This window comes from Pistacia vera, unplaced genomic scaffold (genome assembly GCF_008641045.1).
Source record: "Pistacia vera cultivar Batoury unplaced genomic scaffold, PisVer_v2 Contig93, whole genome shotgun sequence".
Lineage (NCBI taxonomy): Eukaryota > Viridiplantae > Streptophyta > Magnoliopsida > Sapindales > Anacardiaceae > Pistacia > Pistacia vera.
The window spans coordinates 98,315-115,511 of NW_022196812.1; the positions used below are offsets into that span (position 1 = coordinate 98,315).

A 17,197-nucleotide genomic window follows, 5' to 3' on the forward strand; every position below is an offset into this window, starting at 1 on the left:
GCTTAATTATACATTTAATTAATTATTTCATCTTTTTGGGTCAAGTGCACAATTGCTTCCTTTGTCAGTAATATAAAACTTAATCATGTTAACTCTCTTGCTGGACCCATTTTAACAAGTTGAGCATGTGCCTTTTTATTAACTAAATTTATGTATCAATTTCATGCAGTTCTATGGCCCAGACCTCCGTGGAAGTAGTGATGTTGAGGAAAACTTGTTCGTGATTTGGATTGTTCTAACTAGCCTCATGTTAAGTTTCCTTGTGTATGGAATTGCAGGTTGGTATATATTTTTCTAGTTCTTGTCTCTTATATAGTTGTTTATTATGCTACGGATTAGATGAATTACTGTGTTTCATGTGTGAAACAGATATATCTGCAATTTGGAACCCAAGATTAGAGGAGAGGATATTGAGGGCACGAGAGACAAGGCAGTCGGGAACCCTAGGCAACTAGGGTTCCAAATCAGACCGAGTTAATATTTCTTTCTGACTTTTTGTTATATTTCTTTTTATAACAAGGGTATCGTGTGTTTACTAAGTCTGGAGACCAAGGAGAAGACCATCCTTTTTGAAAATTTAATTATACATACACAATGTACAAGTTATACATTTAATTTGATGTGTAATAACAAGATCACCTATTCAAGGTAGCAGACCTCAATATCAGTTCTTATCCCAGGTTTTGTTGCAGAAAGAGTAGGTTAGAACCACCAAAATCTGATGACAAAAAACTGGTTTCGTTGAAAGAAACAATAGTATAGATACTAAGTCTGCATTCAAGCAAAGACATGTACGGGAGTTGAATTAATCCATCTAGTGTGCTCATAGAAAAGGATGGTTATATACAAGGAAAACTTTTCAGTGAAAAAAGTGGCTCCAAGTAAGAGGCTTCAGTTCTCTTTCGTCTGAGAAGTGTTTAGGTGGAGGATGGTATCCAAAGTTGAAACAGCTTCCACAATATATTTCCTTTGTTTAACATACGCAGCTTCCCTGCAAAAAAGAATAACATACTTCGCTTAATCCCTACCTATATTATTTATTAGCGCAATTTTTCTAGAAAAATTAAAGATAAGATATTATGCTAGTAACAAACTAAAAACCTACTAGAAAGATCCAAAACTCTGTGCACGTATTCAAAGAATAATTATAACCTGGCTTGACCTCAATTAATCATAATGATTTGCAGGTTCTCATCCTACAGCTTATGCAGATTTTCAGATCAAAACTGGTCTCAACAGCTATTTTCAACTGAAATAACTGCGATAGCCTAACATTTTAAGGCAAGATGGCCAGGACAACAAAGGTAACGTGTTTTTTATTAAGTCTTGAGACCAGGAGAACACCATCCTTTTGAAATTAACTGCTTGCAAAAGCAGTAGTAAATGCTAATAATCTTAGGTACCAATGGAAAATATCTAAAAATTGGCTATATGGGTCTTATCATTCTCGTCAGGCCTGGATACACGAGCAAGAGTGAAGATGAACCTCTATCATGGAACTTCTCCGATCAATATAATGAATTTCCAGGGTAACGAAGTTGACACTTACCTCCTTCCATTGACAACATCGGTAATCTCAGCTCTGGTAGGGACACCAACTTGACAAGTGACTCTAGAACCTGAGTTGCCCAAATGACTGGTACATGGGCAGCTCCACAAATAGACAGAATTGCTTCCGGTATATCAGCCAACCCTTCCCACCCACACTCCACTGCAAGATCTCCTCTCGCAATCATAACCCCCAGGATTTGATGTTTCATAGCTTCCAAAAGCATAAGAGGCAATTTCCAAACCCACTCTGTCTCAATCTTCAAAATAATACCCAGGTTCTGAAGTTTCCGTTTCTCCAATTCTTGACGGAGCACAACATTATCACTAATATCTCGAACAAAAGAAACACCCCACCATGTCAGCATGCAGGCAACAAATTCAAGATCCTATGAGATCCTTTGTAGTAAGACCTTCAAACTGAATATTGCTTTCCGGGATGTTTATGTGATTTCTGATCCAAGTTTAGTACCTCTAAGACCGGCACGAGTGATAAAGACAACAATCTCTGAATTACTTGCTCCCTATTACTCCCCAAATCTTTCCATCATCAAAAGGTATAGCTCTCCAGGTTTGACCGAATCAAATAGATAGCCAGAAGAACGTTTATCATAGCACCACTAGCTGACCAGACAATCTTCCTGTTCCAATGAACTATCTCGTGATATGACTACAGTCTCCAACTCTCAATCTGATAAATTTCTCTTTGGCAGGACATCCACCACCTTTCCAGCTAAGAGCCTACCTTTCTTTCCTTTAGTATACAATTCTGTCCCAGACTGAACATAAGCTCCTTGTACATTCAGCCACAAACCCTGTACCGAAAAAAACATGAAACTGTCTGAGAGTCCTTTTTTCCCTCTGGCATCATAAAACTTCAAAGTATCACCTTCCTTGAGCTCACTGAGAATCTTTGGTCATCTATGAATAGAGCTGCATCAGACAACTGAGAAGAGAGGAGGATCTGATCCTTTGTAAGAACCCAAACTTGAGCTGGAAACATCACATTTCCATTAGCATTTTTCGTGGGGATATTTTAGTTACACATGGACCAGGCTTCAAGCTCCCTGTAAAGATTTTCGGTCCAGCTAAATCCATAAGAATTCGACATGGCATCCCAGCATTGGAGAAGTTCTTTTTACTCTTCTGATTATTTCACTCCAGACACGGGGGTTTCCATGAGCACAGTTTTCCTAATAATGGAGCACCAGCCTTAAGAACGTCACCTATAAGTGTGTCACTCTCGGTGGCCTCTTGCCCAATTGTCACCATAACTTGAGTAGTTCTGCTACCCCGAAGTGAGCCCAACGATAACTCTTTATTGGACACAGTTTCTTCCGTCATCGCCTAACTGTGAACTTCTCATTTTGCTGTTGGTACAATATTTCCTGAGTGCAACTTCCCACACTAATGTTCTCTTTTTTTGTCTAGAGAAGTAGTATTCGGTTCTCCAATAGTTGGATTCCGGCATTTAGACATGCAAGACGTATGATTGATAGTCTTCAAATTCAAAAGACCAGTAAAAGAGAGATCTTCCCTTAGCTGCTCGATGTCAAGGCCTTTTAGAGCCAGATAATGAATTAAGTTGTTTGCACTCTCCAAGTAATGTCGGCTAGGCCACAAAAAAAAAAAAAAAAAAAAAAAAAAAAAAAAAAAAAATTATGTTTAGAAGGCAGAAATACATCCCATGGTAACCCAGATTACTTCCAAGAACAGCAGTTGGTAATTGAAACAGATTTATCATTCCATAAATTACCAGAGCTTGATGAGTGAGAGATGGTAAAAATGGTACAAGAAAAAGCAGCATATAGAATTATATGGCCATGGAAGAATCATAGAATTTTATTCTTTTAAAGTCCATCAGATAATTCATGAAATACTGGAGGTTAAATTTGGAGGCCAAGCTATTATTGTCCCACTCCGAAGCACTAAGAATAACCAAGAATCCAGGCCTGCCTAATGGAACATAGTACTATAATAACCTTATAAAATTATGCGTACCCATGCAATAGTTGGAGTTGAGAAGTGTTCCATTGTTTAGACGCTAATACATGTAAGCGAATAGCCTTTAGTTTTTCAAGAAGGCTTCCTGGCTTTTTCAAATCCTCGGACCCTGAGAAAGGTCTTCTTCAAAGATGAAACAGAGGCACAACTTCTACAATCTTGGTGCTCAGAACTTTTATTATCCTCAGAACACAAACCAGGCCATCATCAGTGAAATCATGGGATGTTTCTCTTTCCGAAACCAGGAGGTCATCAGTGGAATCATGCGATATTTCTGTTCCAAAACCAGGCCATCATCAGTGCAATCATGGGATGTTTCTCTTTCAGCCTCATCATTTCATTTGGGTAAGGTCTTCAGCGTAAGTTCCCTCCTTTACTGCTAATAATTGAACAACATTAACAGGATGTCTCACTGAGGCCTACAGACAAGTTTGAGAGCTTCCCCCTTGGATTGGACAAGGCAACACTACTAATCAGCCTGAAAAAAGGAAGATTTACCACATTTGGACTGGTTTTCTAGAAAAAGAAAGAAAAATCGACGCCCATAGATTCTTAATAAAAAACAAAAAAAAAAAATCGATGCTCATCGATGTTTATAGTAAACAAACAACAATCCACCTAAATAACTAATGTCATCATCTCTGACAACATATCACATTTTTATTCCAAATTTATCAACAAAACATAAACGAAAGCATAACGAAAGCATCATATTATAAATGCATAATGTATATAAAGCACAAGGCTAATTACATGGTTTAAAGTGATTCTCTGAGTGGAAGCAACAGCACTGAAACCGCACACAATGTCATCTGTTGACCTACATTCACCAACATATACACAAAACCAATTAATGACCCGTCAAATCACCTATAACTATTAATAAAATCCCAAGCTCGAAAGTTTAAATAACCAAAGCTGGATAATCAATGAAATAAAATAAAATAAAAACCAATAAAATTGATAAACTAATAACCTAATTGACAAACAATTACCAATAAGAAAAAAAAAATTAAATTAAAAGCTATTTAAAAATTAAACTATTCATTTTCTTTTTCCTTTTTCACATTTTCCGAGCAAACAATGACCTAAAAGACTTAAACTTTTGATGCTCAACGACATGAAAATTTTTTTGTTTAGACAGAAAATGACCGCACAAATTTTCCCGGAAAATGCAGTTTTTTTTCTAAGAGAGGGTGATAAAGCTTGCACCTTTTCGCAGGTTTTAGAATATAAGAATGGTTTTCCAGAGCTTTCGAAAAGAAAATTTATATAAACAAACAGGGGGATAATTTTCTTTTTTTTCTTTTTGGTTAAGAGCTTTCGCAAATGGCGAATATTCACACCGATCTAGCCGTAGTGACAGCCAAAGATATGATAATCGTTATTGGTCAACGATGGCCAAGAACAGTAGACTTTTGCGACCGTTGATAGCTACTTCTGGTCGTAGATCTGGCATTTTCCAATCATCAGTGGTGGATCTGACCGGAAAAGGTCATATCATGTGTTACGACATAGATTCAATCGGTCTGTGTCGTAACATAATTTTCCGGCCATATTACGGTGGTGGGGATATTTTTATTATTTTATAAAATTTTTATATATTGGGTGTTTTAATTAATTAGCAAACTTAGGGTTTTTTTAGAATTTTAAATTTTATCTGTAATACTCCCCTTCTAATTCCCATATTATCCTCAAAATCTTATCCAAAATATAAACAAAACAAACGGATATATATCGTATTTGATATTTATTTATTGAAATCATTAACCAACTTAAAATTCATGTTGTGCTAGAAGGCCCATCCCTGAAGCTAATGAATTATGAACCCATTACGAAAAGGCCTAGCCCAAACTTTTCTATAAATGTATGTAGATATATAGTATTTAGAAACATTTTAAGCTAATGTAGTATCATTGAGGCACTTGTATTGATATAATTTTTACAAAAAAAAAGTCACTGATCTCTTTTTAGGTATTTGGAGGCTTATGGTATTTGATGGCTATAGAAAGAGTAACTGATTGCTGGAAAGAAGCCTGTTCGTATGGTTTCGGGATATTCCAAGATGCTCTTCAATATGGTATTGTGGAGGAGACAAAGTTTATGCCCAAGCTCTTCTACTGTTTAAGATGGGGATTGTTAACTACAAGGTTTGTTATATATGTATATAAATATATAAAATCTCATTTGAAAATTAAAGAGAGGGTTGTCTACATTATTAAACAACTGCATTAACACATATAAATGCTTTGGTTTGTTGGAAAGATGTAGTTTGAGTTCTGCATGTAGTTACTTGCCAATTCAACTGTTTTTATGATCTAATTAATTGAATTGACTGGAGTCTATAGCTGTGTGCATGTCATGTCTAATGCTCAGGTAGATCGAACTCAAGATCTCTTGAATAATACATTCGAAAATCTTAGTTGACTACTTAATCACCTAGTGATAGTTACTCTTGGTTATTTCTCTAACATCATATACAAAAACAGGGACCATTCACTCTATCTCCATATTTAATTGCCACGTTCTTCCACCTCCTTCGAAAAGAGAGGCTGTCCAAACAGAAAAGACATCATACATTATACCTCTGGTTCCTGGCTTCCTGCCATGATATCCTTCAAATACAATAATCTTTTAATTTTAAAGCTCATAACAGAACCCCTATTGTAATGTTTAAACTAGCCCATTAACATTATTGGGCTCTTGCTGGTAATATAGTAGCAACAAGCCCATAAGATTGTAGCTTGTGGATAAGAGATTTGCGGATCTTTTTATCATTCCAGCGTGTGTAAATTTAAGTACTTCCTTTCTTTTTTAACATAAGGAATTAAGGATTGTAAATCCTTGCCTCTTTTGATGCCAATTTTTTGCTCGGTCCTTAGCGTGTCCAGGGCTCCTGACTCTTTTAGGGATCTCCTTGTGTGGTCTTATTCTTTTATTCTTTATGATATTACTTACTTCACATATCTGTTTATGTCTTGGGTGGTTCCCCTCCCCACGTTTGGGAAGTCTTTTCTTCTTCTACATAAGTTAATCCAAAATTGCTTCCTTGTCATTATATTAAAACTTATATCATGTTAACTCTCTGCTGGACCCATTTTAACAAGTTAGCATGTGCCTTTTATTAACTAAATTTATGTATCATTTCATGCAGTTCTATGGCCCAGACCTCCGTGGATAGTGATGTTGAGGAAAACTTGTTCGTGATTGGATTGTTCTAACTAGCCTCATGTTAAGTTTCCTTGTGTATGGAAAATTGCAGGTTGGATATATTTTTCTAGTCTTGTCTCTTATATAGTTGATTTATTATGCTACGGATTAGATGAATTACTGTGTTTCATGTGTGAAACAGATATATCTGCAATTTGGAACCCAAGATTAGAGGAGAGGAGATTGGGCACGAAGACAGGCAGTGGGAACCCTAGGCAACTAGGTTCCAAATCGACCGAGTAATATTTCTTTCTGACCTTTTGTTATATTTCTTTTTATAACAAGGGTATCGTGTGTTTTACTGAAGTCTGGAGACCAAGGAGAAGACCATCCTTTTTGAAAATTTAATTAATACAACAATGTACAAGTTATACAGTTTAATTTGATGTGTAATAACAAATCACCTCATTTCAAGGTAGCAGACCTCAATATCAGTTCTATCCCAGGTTTTGTTGCAGAAAGAGTAGGTTAGAACCACCAAAATCTGATGACAAAAACATGGGTTCGTTGAAAGAACAATAGTAGTAGATACTAGTCTGCATTCAAGCAAAGACAATGTACGGAGTTGAGTTAATCTCATCTAGTGTGCTCATTAGAAAAGGATGGTTATATACAAGAGAAAACTTTTCAGTGAAAAAAGTGGCTCCAAAGTAGAAGAGGCTTCAGTTCTGCTTCGTCTGAGAAGTGTTAGTGGAGGATGTATCCAAAGTTGAAACAGCTTCCACAATATATTTTCCTTTGTTTAACATACGCAGCTTCCCCTGCAAAAAAGAATAACTACTTCGCTTAATCCCTACCTATATTATTGTATTAGCGCAATTTTTCTAGAAAAATTAAAGATAAGTATTATGCTAGTAACAAACTAAAAAACCTACTAAGAAAGATCCAAAACAACTCTGTGCACGTTCACAGAATAATTATACCTGGCTTGACCCAATTAATCATAATGAATTTGCGTTCTCATCCTACAGCTTATGCAGATTTTCAGATCAAAACTGGTCTCAACACTATTTTCAACTGAAATAACTGCGATAAGCCTACATTTTAAGGCAAGATGCCAACACAAAGGTAACGTGTGTTTTAATTAGTCTTGAGACCAAGGAGAACACCATCCTTTTTGAAATTAACTGACTTGCAAAAGCAGTAGTAAATGCTAATAATCTTAGGTACCAATGGAAAATCTAAAAATTTGGCTATATGGTCTTATCATTCTCGTCAGGCCATGGATACACGAGCAAGAGTGAATGAACCTTCATCATGAACTTCTCCGATCATATAATGAATTTCCAGGGTAACGAAGTGACACTTACCTCCTTCCATTGACAACATCGGTAATCTCACTCTGGTAGGGACACAACTTGACAAGTGACTCTAGAACCTGAGTTGCCCAAATGACTGGTACATGGGCAGCTCCACAAATAGACAGAATTGCTTCCTGTATATCAGCCAACCCTTCCCACCCACACTCCACTGCAAGATCTCCTCTCGCAATCATAACCCCCAAGGATTTGATGATTTATAGCTTCCAAAAGCATAAGAGGCAATTTCTCAAACCCACTCTGTCTCAATCTTCAAAATAATACCCAGGTTCTGAAGTTTCCGTTTCTCCATTCTTGACGAGCACAACATTATCACTAATATCTCGAACAAAGAAACACCCACCATGTCAGCATGCAAGGACAACAATTCAAGATCCTGAGATCCTTTGTAGTAAGACCTTCAAACTGAATATTGCTTTCCGGATGTTTATGATTTCTCTGATCCAAGTTTAGTACCTCTAAGACCGGCACAGTGAAAGACAACAATCTCTGAATTACTTGCTCCCTGGATTACCCCCAAATCTTTCCATCATCAATAGGCTCTCCAGGTTTGACCGATCAAATAGATAGCCAGAAGAACAAGTTATCCTATGAGCACCACTAGCTGGACCAGACAAATCTTCCTGTTCCAATGAACTATCTCGTGATATGACTAGCAGGTCTCCAACTCTCAATCTGATAATTTTCTCTTTGGCAGGGACATCCACCACCTTTCCAGCTAAGAGCCTACCTTTCTTTCCTTTAGTATACATTCTGTCCCAGACTGAACATAAGCAGTCCTTGTACATTCAGCCACAACCCTGTACCAGAAAAAACATGAAACTGTCTTGAGAGTCCTTTTTTCCCTCTGGCATCATAAAACTTCAAAGTATCACCTTCCTTGACTCACTGAGAAATCTTTGGTCACTAGAATAGAGCTGCATCAGGAGACAACTGAGAAGGAGGGGAGGATCTGATCCTTTGTAGAAAGCCAAACTTGAGCTGGAAACATCACATTTCCAGTAGCATTTTTCTTGGGGGATATTTTGTTACACATGGACCAGCTTCAAGCTCCCTGTAAGATTTTCGGTCCAGCTAAATCCATAAGAATTCGACATGGCATCTCCAGCAGGGAGAAGTTCTTTTTACTCTTCTGATTATTTCACTCCAGACACGGGTTTTCCATGAGCACAGTTTATCCTAATAATGGAGGCACCAGCCTTAAGACGTCACCTATAAGTGTGTCACTCTCGGTGGCCTCTTGCCCAATTGTCACCATAACTTGAGTAGTTCTGCTACCCCGAAGTGAGCCCAACGATAACCTTTATTGGACAACAGTTTCTTCGTCCATCGCTCTAACTGTGAACTTCTCATTTTGCTGTTGGTACAATATTTCCTGAGTGCAACTTCCCCACACATGTTCTCTTTTTTTTCTAGAGAAGTAGTATTCCGGTTCTCCAATAGTTGGATTCCGGCATTTAGACTGCAAGAACGTATGAATTGATAGTCTTCAAATTCAAAAGACCAGTAAAAGAGAGATCTTCCCTTAGCTGCTCGATGTCAAGGCCTTTAGAGCCAGATAATGAATTAAGTTTGTTGACCTCCAAGTAATGTCGGCTAGGCACAAAAAAAAAAAAAAAAAAAAAAAAAAAAAAAAAAAATTATGTTTAGAAGGCAGAAAGTAACATACCATGGTAACCCAGATTACTTCCAAATGAACAGCAGTTGGTAATTGAAACAGTTTATCATTCCATAAATTACCAAGCTTGATGAGTGAGAGATGTGTAAAGAAATGGTACAAGAAAAAAGCAGCATATAGAATTAAATATGGCCATGGAAGAATCATAGAATTTATTCTTTTAAAGTCCATCAAGAATCCATGAAATACTGAGAGGTTAAATATTGGAGCCAGCTATTATGTCCCACTCCGCAAGCACTTAAGAATACCCAAGAATCCAGGCTCTGCTAATGGAACATAGTACTATAATACCTTATAATAAATTTGCGTACCCATGAATAGTTGGGTTGAGAAGTTGTTCCATTGTTTAGACGCTAATACATGTAAGCGAATAGCCTTAGTTTTTCAAGAAGGCTTCCTGGCTTTTTCAAATCCTCGGCACCCTGAGAAAGGTCTTCTTCCAAAGATGAAACAGAGGCGACAACTTCTACATCTTGGTGCTCAGAAACTTATTATCCTCAGAACACAACCGGCCATCATCAGTGAAATCAGGGATGTTTCTCTTTCCGAAACCAGAGGTCATCAGTGGAATCATGCGATATTTCTGTTCCCAAACCAGGCCACATCAGTGCAATCATGGGTTGTTTCCTTTCAGCCTCATCATTTCATTTGGTAAGGTCTTCAGCGAAGTTCCCTCCTTTTACTGCTAATAATGAACAACATTAAGGATGTCTCCACTTGAGGCCTACATGACAAGTTTGAGAGCTTCCCCCTTGGATTGGACAAGGCAACCTCTACATAATCAGCCTGAAAAAAGGAAGATTTACCACATTTGGACTGGTTTTCTAAGAAAAGAAAGAAAAAATCGACGCCCATAGATTCTTAATAGAAAAACAAAAAAAAAAAATCGATGCTCATCGATGTTTAATAGTAAACAAACAACAATCCACCTAAATAATAATGTATCATCAACATCTGACAACAATCACATTTTATTCCAAATTATCAACAAACATAAACGAAAAGCATAACGAAAGCATCATATTATAAATGCTATGTATATAGAGCACAAGGCTAATTACATGGTTTAAAGTGATTCTCTGAGTGGAAGCAACGCAGCTGAAACCGCCACAATGTCATCTGTGACCTACATTCACCAACATATCACAAAACCAATTAATGACCCGTCAAATCACCTATAAATAATTAATAAATCCCATGCGAAAGTTTAAATAACCAGCTGGATAATCAATGAAATAAAATAAAATAAAAACCAATAAAATTGATAAACTTAACCTAATTGACAAACAATTACCAAATAAGAAAAAAAAAATTAAATTAAAAAAGCTATTTAAAAATTAAAACTATTCATTTTTTTTCCTTTTTCACATTTTCCGAGCAAACAATGACCTAAAAGACTTAACTTTTGATGCTCAACGACATGAATAATTTTTTTTTAGACAGAAAATGACCTGCACAAAATTTCCGCGAAAAATGCAGTTTTTTTTCTAAGAGGGGTGATAAAGCTTGCACCTTTTCGCAGGTTTTAGAATATAAGAATGGTTTTCCAGAGCTTTCGAAAAGAAAATTTATATAACAAACAGGGATAATTTTCTTTTTTTTCTTTTTGGTTAAGAGTCTTCGCAAATGGCGAATAATTCACCGATCTAGCCGTAGTGACAGCCAAAGATGATAATCGTTATTGGTCAACGATGGCCAAGAACAGTAGACTTTTGCGACCGTTGATAGCTACTTCTGGTCGTAGATCTGGCATTTTCCAATCAGATCAGTGGTGGTCTGACCGGAAAGGTCATATCGATGTGTTACGATAGATTCAATCGGTCTGTGTCGTAACATAATTTCCCGCCATATTACGGTGGTGGGATATTTTATTATTTTTATAAATTTTTATATATTGGGGTGTTTAATTAAATTAGCAAACTTAGGTTTTTTTAGAAATTTTTAAATTTTATCTCGTAATACTCCCCTATCTAATTACCCAATATTATCCTCAAAATCTTATCCAAAATAATAAACCAAAACAAACGGATATATATCGTATTTGATATTTATTTATTGAATCATTAACCAACTTAAAATTTCAATGGTTGTGCTAGAAGCCCAATCCCTGAAGCTAATGAATTATGAACCATTACGAAAAGGCCTAGCCCAAACTTTTCTATAATATGGGCTCGAGCCCAAACCTTTTGTTGTAAATTAACAGATAGGCTTAGTGCATATAGTAGCCCAATTTCTGTGTAAGTTGGAGTCCACTAAACCCGTTAACGGGGATATTTACACTTTCCTCCCTGAGGTTTGAGGTATAAACCCCGTAGTCCTGATAGATATTTACTGTCCCAGCGCATCCTCCTTAAATCTTAATTGGGGATGTCATAATTTTTGAACTAGAATTAAATTATTTAAAAACGGGTATTATTGAGAAATTCATAATAATAATATAATAATAAAAAGGTTAGTTATACTGATGAGAGGAACTGTTTAAGTGAATTATAATACGAGTTTAATAAAACATTATTAAATTTAAACTTAAATTAATTAACTTGAACCCAACCAAACTGTCTAATTAAATTGGTTTAACTCTTTAAATTAGCCAATGTCTAATGATATTCTAATTGTCTTCCCAAAAAAAAAAAAAAAAAAAAAACCGTGAACTTGATTTTAAATTTTATGTTAGAACCCATGATCGATCATTTTTAACAGCTTAAAAACTAATGGCAAACTGTTATAATTTATAAATATTTTAATTCACATAAGGTGGTTCATGGTTGTTTGAAAATTAAATTGACTAAAGGGCAATGATGGTCATTTACCTTTGATGAAGAGGTTTTGTAATTAATAAAATACTACAGTTTGATAGTTAATAAAAGGGAGACCGGCATTTTCGCACCCAACGTTTGGCAAACTACATTTTCCCACCCATCAAGTTTTAAAAGGACACTTTCCATCTTTTGTTGGTTCTGTTATGTTTTCCGTTAATATTTTATTTAAAGATGAAAGTACCCTTAAATATTTTACTTATAAATTTTTAATTAGCTAAAAGTCAACTATTAAAAATTTAAAAAAAAAATGTTAACTCCACCTAAAAAGTTATGAGTAATGCTATAAAATTGTTTAAAGTTAAATAATTTTAATATTATTTATAATGTCATCAATATCATCACTATTATTTATATGTTTCGTTTTTATTAATTAACATAAAAATCAATATTCTAATTAATTAAATAAACAAAGAAAAAAATGTATCTTTATACTTGGACTAATAATATCGAATAAAGACTTTCAATTAATTAAATTTTAATTTATAATCAACTATAAAAAAATAAAATACTAAAAAGTATTTCATATTTTCAGTCAAATATTAACAGAAAACACTAACAGAACCTACAAATGGTGGAAAAGTTTTTGAATTTGACGGGTGAGTAAGTGTCATTTCATCAAACCTTGGGTGGGAAAAAGTCGTTCTCCCTTAAAAGCTGTTGTATAAAAGAGGGTCCTCTCTCTATTCCTCACGTGAGTTTTCTTTTCCATCAAAAGAAATAAGCAATTGACAGAAAGGAAAAAGGAGAGAGATACACTCCCTTTTTTCACAGTTCATCAAGAGATTACTCATGGAACCAGGTATGTATTACTTATTTCATAAATAGTGAAAATTTACCAAATTTCAAATTCTAAAATTTATTTTTATCTATTTACGACATAAAAAATGATTATATTATTAATTTTGGCATCGATAAATGCAATTAAGTTTTACACACATCTTTTAATTGTAAAATAGTGAGAGAAAAAACAAAGTTGGTACAATTATTTACAAATGACTTAATTCTGTGGGATCCCAAGTAGATCTACCATTAATGTAAACAATCTAAACAAAAGAATATTAATTAATCAAATGATCTAATTTCTCATGTTTATTTGCAGATCAAATAGTTAATTAATTAATGAATTTATTATATGTTAAAAGTAGTTTAATTTCTAATTGAAGGCCAACAACAAGAAGCAAAAGCAAAGTAATTAGAGCACTACTCTCGCAAATTACAAAAGAATTACTTAAGTGACGTAAAGAGTGCTAAACTCCTGTAAACCATTTTGGTTTTGTATTTGTATGAATAATTCGAAGAATTAAATTATCTTGGGATCCAGCATGCCATTCTCCATTAAACTAAGGACAAATCCTTTGCTAATTATTTTAATTAATTTAATTCCAAGAGTTCAAAGAGATTTGATTAGTGTATAAAATTTTGTTAAATTTTGGCAATATAAGATGTCTATAGTGGTAACTTAGTCATCTTCTTTGTCCATATATAATTTGAAATTAATTACTTTTCTCGTTTTCCTTTACTTTGGATGCATTAAACCCACATTTTATAGAAACTTCTTTGTGGCAATCTTTTCAATCTCCACGATTCAGTTCTAGAAATGGTGGAAGGGGCAAAGTAATCAAGAATGATTAATAGGAAGATGAGAAAAGTTCAATTAATTATATTAATTTTTATAAAAAATTAAAGTTGAGGGACCACTCTCTAGTACCAATTAATTGTTGCTTAGTTACACATTTAATTAATTATTCATCTTTTTGGGTCTGTGCATATAATTCATTGATATAAAAGTAAGACCACCTGCAATGACATTCTTTATTTTAAGAGCATATTTCATATAAATATAAAGAGTATTTTATTAATTTCTAAATATAATAAACAAAATTTTTATTCAAATCTAATGAACTCTTTAAATTTAATGAGATGTTCTTTATTTCAAGAAAGAGTTAATAGAGAATAATATAAACAAATGCATAGAAACTTGTAATTTATTAGTTAAAATTAGGATAGAGAATAAAATTTGACTCTTTAGTATGGTGAGTCAACTCACTTTTTAATTATATTTTAAGGATAAAGAGCTATTAACTCTTTTTTTTTATGAATAGACTATTTATAATAAAGAGTTTGAATTTATAAAGAGTTATTTGGAGATGCTCTAATATCCACGCACTTAGTCACGTCGAGATTTGTAGGTTCAATTGAACCAACTTAACTAAAAAAAGTATTAATATTTTATGAATTTTACAATTTTAACCCAATTTAATTTTATGTTGACCTCAAGATTTGTCATTTCCTCTCATTTTCTCTCATATTATATTTTTCATTTGGTTAAATGCTCAAGAAAGACTCCTTTGAATTACAAGGTAGATGATGCTCAAATTTTTTTTTTTTTTTTTTTAACTCAAACTTCTTTTCTTTTAGCTTTCTTAATTGATGAAAGATCATGATTTATGATTTTTGCTGAGTTTAATAAGAGTTTGAAATTAGAAGACTAAATTACTAGATTTTAATGTGAGTTTTGATTTAATCTTGTTTATGTTGAGGTATGAGTTATTAGTTGTTGTTTTAAGTTGAGTTTGATAAAATTTGGCTAGTTATTGAGTTAATTTTGAATGGTTTAAAGAATAATGAAACCTTAAGAGTAGAGATTTGAGAATTATACAACGTTTTCAGAATATGAAAAAACATCGAAGACAATTGTAATCGATAATTTGGTATGTATAACTTTTAAAATATATTTTTATGCTCATTACTTCAGTATATATTTATTATAAATTTATTAATTTTGATGTTTTGAACCCACTGACTCGAATCCTGACTACGCCCCTGCTAACACCATGTATCACTATCAAAATGGGATTTTTGTGATGATGCCATATATTACTACTGTTAATTACCATAATTAATTGCTGGTTATTGATTTAACATGATATAATGTGAGTTGGGACGGTTCGGTGGGAAACTGAGTTAAGGTGAGTGCCCCACGCGGACCACATTACATCGGCACCATCTGCATAGTGGGAATTTTGTTCAACGCTGACATAACTAAGCGCCGACGAAATGTTGAATTCTGACGACGACGGTTTCCAGGGTTAGGAGGTGCGTTGATGCGACAAAGTTTTCAGTGGTGATTATATCACCAAAGAAGTTAACCAGATATTTCAGTCCTAATCACATGGTGAGGAGGAGTTGTTCAATCATCATGAAACACTTCTCACTGCTGTTTGTTTTCACCAAACCCTAATTAATAAATACAATATTGAAGAAAACAAATCCCATCTAGATATCTGTTATATTAGTTACACAAAGTCGGTTATGTGTTTCTTCATTGGAACGACAATTACAGCAGCTTTAGAGCTTCAAAGAAATCCCTCATGGCTTCATCGGGAAAATTTTGAAACGTTTAGGGCACCACCACTTTCCTTATTTTTTCTGGCAAATAAATCACAAACCAATGTTCCTGAAGGTAGATTTGTTTCTGTTTCTTTTCACAAACCAGTAAAAGAATATATTGTTATCACATGACAACGATCTATCCAACAATCTGAGACACAAATATTATAAAGAAGAATATTTTATTTGCATGCAAAGATATTTGGATTTTTTTCCCCCTGGAAAATGGAATTGGATGGCTTCATTAATTAGCTTTGGAGATGTTGAAAACAAAATGTGCTAGTTAATTAGCTATTTTGGTTATGTAATCAGAAGTGGCAAGCAACATTTTTGCAACCCAATTACAAATATCCTACTTCTTCACATGCGAAGCAATTAATATTTCTGTTCATAGAACAATCGAGATTTTTTTTTTAATATCGGAGGCAAGAATGTGACGAACATAGGTTTTTCAAACTCAAAGCTTGTCCTGAGGTAAGAATGATGTTGTCTATTGTTGTTCTTAGTTTTATTTAGATTTTTTTGAATCATATCCCAAGGCATATCCTGTGGTAGGATGTTTTTGTCTTTGTGTTCCTTTGCTTATTCTTCTCCTCTTGTCTCTTATCCTTCGTGTGCTTAAGATAGATAAACAAGAGGGGATTAAATTCTAAGTCTATTAGATTTGTGTTTTTGTTCTATCCCAAGGTTTATCCTGAGGTAGGATGGTCGGTTTTTTTATAATTTATTTGTACATTCTTTCCCTCTTTTAATGATATTACTTAAAAAAACAAAAGGGAATGGTATAGTATTGATTTGTTCCTGGTATATATTGTCATATCATGACCTAATTATTTGTAATAAATAACTAAATAGGTGGCCACAGAATCTTGAGACCACTCAATAGATATGAATGAATCAATAATTAATTTTATCCCCTCTTTGAGGGAATGGCATATATGTGGGAGATGATCTTCTAAGAAATTTAATATTTCTATTTTTCATGGAAAATTAATTCTATATACATAGAACTCATTAATTTGTGTTAATATTTTGTTTTATTATTATCTTTTTTATTTTTATTTATTTTTATTTTTATTTTTACACGAAACATATTATAGGCAACAATTTAACAAAATATGAGGATATTTTTTAAAAAGGAAAATAAGAAAATACATAAGATCAAGAGAGATAAAACCCTAACCCCTTTTATTTATTCTTACTTTCCTTTGATCTCTTGAAAGAATTAA

General features: G+C 34.0%; 2 pseudogenes; both read right to left on the reverse strand.

Annotated features, from left to right (window-relative positions):
* Positions 1-891: 891 nt before the first annotated feature.
* LOC116120307 lies at positions 892-5,385 on the reverse strand (annotated as a pseudogene).
* A 2,683-nt stretch (positions 5,386-8,068) lies between these two features.
* LOC116120308 lies at positions 8,069-10,376 on the reverse strand (annotated as a pseudogene).
* Between the last annotated feature and the right edge of the window lie 6,821 nt (positions 10,377-17,197).